The following is a 6,000-nucleotide window of genomic DNA, read 5'->3' on the forward strand; positions in this document are numbered from 1 at the left end:
GTTGTTGGTTCATTAATATTGTTCTTGAATCCTAACATCATCAATAACAAATAGATATCTTAAAATTAAGTGTAATAACAAATATATATCATTGTTGGTTCATTAATATATGCATGCATGGAATTCCTTCAACCTTTGCTTTAAACACTAGAATGGGATATTGAAAGAAACCAGTCTGTAACATTTCTTGTAGTTCGTCTGCTTTTGGACCAACACTACTAAAAAAATTAAATTTAGAGAGGGCATAAATCCCTCACAAAAGTATTAAAATTCCGTCACAAACTAGTTTTCTGACGGATTTTGTGACGATCCAAAATTCGTATCGAATTTCTATGTCGCAAAAATTAATGAGGGAATTTGTCATCCGTCACAACTTGTGACGGAATTTAATCATCACAAAAGTAAATAAATCCCTCACTAAAAGTTCTCCAAAACCATCATTTTTTTTCTTAATTCCGTCACTAATTATTTACGAATTACTCGTTCCCTCACTAATTAGGGACGTATTTTGATTCCCTCACTAATTAGTGACTTGTTTCAAATTCCCTCACTAATTTACGAACATGTTTCACAATTTGCATTCCATTTCTCTTATATTCTATTTATTTAAATACAAACTTACATTATATAAGATTGGGTCACTTCTAAAAATTTTAATTGTTGTTAAATTACCTTAATTACTAAAACTATAAAATATTATATCGAAGTTGAAATATTTAGAAATCAAAGTAATTCAAAGAGAGAAAATTTAATGAAAAGGAATTGCTATCACATCACATATACAATTTAGATATTATTTACTATGAAACTCAACGGACAACTGAACAACATACCTTCTTAAAATGCAACTAATACATTGTGATATCTTAGTATAATATTATTAAATCAATAGCCATAAATAAAATACATTAATAATCTGATCTTCACATGGTTTATTACTAGCCACACCAAACAAGTGGGATTAAGTAAGTTCAAGCTTTTCCTAATTTGTATCATGCATGGTTAGCTTTCCCATGGTTACATATCAAACAGAACTTAAAATTCTAGCCACACTAAGCAAGTGGGATTAGGTAAGTAAAACCTTTTTTTAGTTTGTATCATGCATGGTTAACTTTTTCATCCCTTAATTGAAGTCTTCTATACATTTAGGAGACAAATTTTATCCATAGGCTGCAACTTGCAAATATGAGTCTCCTTTCATTCAGCCCCTAAAAAGATGTAAATGAACTTTTTTCCCTTTGAGTAATGATGATATACTATTTCCTGGAAAAAAAAATCAAACATGTAGAAAATTTGAAATGCAACAACAATAATGAATGTTCTAAAATATCAACTATAATTATAAACAAAACATGTCAATATATTTACATATAATTCATACTCATGTAATAAGGCAATCATAGTAAATGGAATGTATTAGTATTTGTGAACATAGCCTAACCAACAAACTATATTATAAGGCAAAATCTCACTTGTAGTTGTTGTTGATCTTATCCACATAGGATTGATGGAATAATAAATTGTCCCTTCATGATCAAGTTAAAATTTCGACCTGAAGGGCATACCAAATTTTTTAAGCAGAAACAAAATAAATGAATTGAATTTTTTATTATAACAGAAATATGATTACCGAGAGACAAGTCATCACTAGAATTTATGTGCATCCCAGTTTCACCATAGCTTTCTGGTCATTATCAAAAATCAAATTCAAAATATTTATATGCAATGACCATAAGTATATGCTTTCAACTACCTGAAAAGGTATTAGAGTAAGAGGCAGAAACTTTTAAGAAACTCAAAAGAGGAATAATATAGTGAAAATGATCTTTCAGGTAATGTATCAATATGTAGTTGCTCCATAAGGTATAAACATAAGGTTTTCCATCAACAAATTGTCATGTACAAGTTGTAAAGTTGGTATAGCCCTTTACTCAATAATTTTGAACAGAATATAGTTCAAGAACAAAATCTTATTAGATGACTTAACTTATCTATAACTTAAACTCTCATAAGCACAAAATCATTAGTCTTTCTATCTACCCATTTCATTAAAAAGTCTTCCAAACATGACACGAGATGGAACTTGACACTTCTATTTCCTCCATTTTTGGCTCACATAATAAAGACAAGTAAATAATTACCATATTAAATCTGATGGATTAATGAAGAAAGTGAATTCTAAATCTTAAGATTTGTCTCCATGTCATACGCGATTGTCCTCCTTGCTGTAAATAATAAATATTATGAGTGAATTGAGACCACAAAAGTTTTAAAGTAAACTACTAATTGAGATATCTCAGTTGTGAAATACCTTTGGCTGCTAGTTATAAGAGCAATTATTGCAGCGTAAACAATTATAATGGATACAATAAGTGTTGTCCCATAAGAAACCTTATCAAGTATTCTCAACGTCCTAAAAAAGTTGATGTGATCATAATACAACAATCACATTCCCTTTTACAAAACATCATCAACAACAATCCTTCATACCTTAGACTAAAAAAAAAGGTGTATCTTTAAACTTAAATGCCTTGGAATAAAGCTTTAGCCATAAATCTAAAGGAAACACATAAGATGTCACAATTGGGTAACAAGGTCTAAACCTGAATATTTTGTACACATTTGGGTTGGAAACTTGTAGGAGTGAAGACAAAGTAGAACTTCTCTCAACCTCACTTTCTTCATTCAAGCTTCAATCATCATTATCCTCAACTTCAACCATTATTTCTATTGAATATCAACTAGATGCATCTCATGTACACAATCTATAAAACAAAGTAATAAACATTAACAAACAAAAACCTTTCTAATCCAACACGCAACCCAAATAACAAAAAATGGGAAAAATCGTGGTGTGTATATCCTACAACATCAAAAAATTAAAACTATTCAAAAATAGTAATCATACCCCAAAAGCACCTTCACTACACATACAGAAACATTAAACCACCACCACTCAAACGCATCAATTTTCCGTAACCACAACATAAAAGCTAAAGACTTCACAATACATACAGAAGCATGACAAAACCTCCTAATTCAAAAATGTTATAAGAACTACTAAAACAACAAAAATTCATTAATGGGGTTAGTAAAAAACAGATTCAAAAATAACCAAGGTGAGAAAATTGAAATTTCACTCTCCATAGGGGAGAGAGCGAGTTGACTCACTAGCTGAAGCAACAAAATCCAATGGACGTAACTGATTTCAACGAAAACATAGAATTTCTTCTTTTTTAGAATATGTAGAGAAAATGATTAGAAGTTGTTTACCTAAAAAGAGAGAAATAAAGTGTAAGCAAGAGGACTAGAGACCTGCAACCGGGAAGAAAATGAAGAGGGACGGTCGAAGCAGTATGAGTGAGATAGACGGGCAACGTTGTGATGTATGGTGATTGTTTGACATGTTGAAAACTAGGGTTAGGGGATGGGGCTGCAACAAACCCGGGGAGAACGATGGAAAGGAGAAGAGAAGAAAAGGGAACGTGAGAAAACAATTGAAAAAGGGAAATAGTTATTAAATTATTATTAATGTGAAATTGGCTAATGAAAGAGGGAAAATGAAATTGGTTTATTAGTGAGAGCGGAAATTAAATTTGGTTTGATTGAAATGAGAGGGAAATTAAATTTGGTTTGATTGAAGTGAGAGGGAAATGAAATTGGTTTATTAGTGGGAGGGAAATTAAATTTGGTTTGATTGAAGTGAGAGGGAAATTAAAAGTTAAAGATGATATTTTTTTAATTTAATTAAATTTATTTAACTTTATTATATATATTTATTCTTAATTAAATTATTTACAATTTGGTATATATAGTATGTTTTGATATGAAATTTCCTAAACATCATGATTCATTTGAGATACTGCAATAAAATATATTAAAGATATGTTTATTATTTAGGATAGTATTTATCATCTATCAATAGGAAGGAATATTGATTTTATGAAGAAAAGTTTAGGTATTACATTGAATAAAATAAATATTCTAAAACAATAAATTTAAATGGTGTAATATAAAGAAAAAATATTACCATTTTTTTAGAAAATACAAATAAAAATATTCAATATTATCAAAACAAAAGATATTACGATAAAATATATTAAAATCGTCATATTATCCTGAATATATATATATATATATATATATATATATATATATATATATATATATATAATTTACAATAATATAAAACTCATTTAATATTAAATAATTTTTTACTTAAATTTTAAGTTATAGTGTCAATAACAAAAAACTCAAGTTTAATTTATTTTATATAAAAAATATATTAGAGAGAGAATATTTCCCTCACAAAAGTATTTAAAACATTTATGAGGTAATTTGTGAAGGAAATATTAGTGATAAATAAATTTCTTCTCAAATTCCCTCACTAAATTTAATTTATTAAATTAGTGAGGGAATTTGCGAAGGAATTTTTGTGACGGATTAATTACCTCGCAACATTCTTCACTAATTTTTACGCACTCCTTATTAATTATGTACACAATTTTCCCTCACTAAATTCATCGCAATTAGTGAGGGATTTACTTCCTTCACTAATTTCCCTCTCTAAATTGCATTTTTTTTAGTAGTGCAAACCAGTCTGCAAGACTGCAGCTATTTTCGCTATCTTCTTAGGTGATTTAGTTACTGTAAATCAAGAATTTATTTGCACATCATGTATTTATAGTTCCTGTTATTTTCTAGAAGTAATGGATGAAAAGAAGTTTTAAGTACCAATGTCTTTTTTACAGGTTTTGAATGGTTGAAGTTTGGTATATGAGAATGTTCCATGGAGTTCTTTAGTCCCACATCGGTTGCAACAGACAAAACAAAACCAGTGTTTATAAACCAATAACACACATGGACTAATCAATTAAAATAGTTTGAGAGAATTGGGTTGCTCTTGAAACAAATAATGGGCTTAAGCCTAGCCCAAATATAATATTTTAATTATTGAAAAAGAAATTTCTACCAAATATTAATATTAATAAAATCAATTTAATAAAATGCAAATAAAAAAATAATATATATAAAAATTAATATGAAAAAGTAAAAAAATTATCTAAAAAATTAAATTAATATTAAAGAATTCCATGTGGCAATTAAAAAATAAATTAAAAATAAAATAAATCCTACTGGACTGCCACCTATAAAGAATCTATTGCACAGTAGCACAATACTGACAATAGGGTGTTTAGAGAAATGGAATCTGGGTATTTTGAGGGGCAGATCACAAATTTTTTTTCTTAAGGAGGGATAAATCAAAATTCGCAACAATGGCAGGGGGGTAGAAGGCCTTTAACTAGGGGTGGCAAAACGGCCGCCCGCCCCGCCTTAAATCCGCTAAAAAACGAGCGGGACGGGCATGCCCGCTAAGTGAAATGGGCATAAAAATCATGCCCGCCTATTTTTATTTATATATTTTTAATATATTAATAGTTTTTTTTACCTTTTAATTAAATTTTTCACTTACTTTTTAAAACAATTTTTTATAAAAGCAACTTTTTAACAAATTTTACTTAAAAAAATATTACATATATTTACAAATAAATATATACAATAAACCATCAAGAATTGGAATTAGCTTGCAATTAGAGAATTGATGTCTAAGATTAATGTGTCTTAGATATTGTACGTGAGTCACTTGCAATTAGCTTGTGCATTGTAATAATCTGTGAGATTATTGGATCAAGACCTTGTTTGATAAGGCAAAATCACCTTGGCGGGTGGATTAGATTAGCTTGATAATATTCAAGTGAACTAGTATAAACATACCTTGTTCTTTCCTTCTTGCATCTTTAACTTTATTATCAATAGTGAAGAAAAACTATATTTATTAAAGGGAATTTTCTATAAAAGACTTTGTTTTTAAAACCCAATTTAAACCCCCCCCCTTTCTTGTGTTTTTCACACCATCACAAAGAATGGCTGAAAGAGCTGCAGACAAGTCAAAGAGTGATGGGGCTTTGCAGGCTCAGTCAGCAAAAAAAGAAAGGCAAA

At 29.1% G+C, this 6,000-nt stretch overlaps 1 long non-coding RNA gene across 8 annotated transcripts; it reads right to left on the reverse strand.

Moving 5' to 3' along the window:
* Positions 1 to 358: 358 nt before the first annotated feature.
* Positions 359 to 3,547, reverse strand: LOC131602493 (uncharacterized). 8 transcript variants are annotated; one of them, XR_009284107.1, is made up of 5 exons: positions 2,312 to 3,547; positions 2,142 to 2,225; positions 1,631 to 1,753; positions 1,473 to 1,552; positions 359 to 1,263 (listed from the first exon to the last, which is right to left on the reverse strand). It is a non-coding gene; the product is annotated as an uncharacterized LOC131602493 (long non-coding RNA). The 8 variants fall into 8 exon arrangements; XR_009284105.1 differs by having other exon boundaries at positions 362 to 1,263; positions 1,631 to 1,684; positions 2,142 to 2,413; positions 2,604 to 3,547; XR_009284103.1 differs by having other exon boundaries at positions 362 to 1,263; positions 1,631 to 1,684.
* Positions 3,548 to 6,000: the final 2,453 nt, after the last annotated feature.

This window comes from Vicia villosa, linkage group LG5 (assembly GCF_029867415.1).
Source record: "Vicia villosa cultivar HV-30 ecotype Madison, WI linkage group LG5, Vvil1.0, whole genome shotgun sequence".
Classification (NCBI taxonomy): domain Eukaryota; kingdom Viridiplantae; phylum Streptophyta; class Magnoliopsida; order Fabales; family Fabaceae; genus Vicia; species Vicia villosa.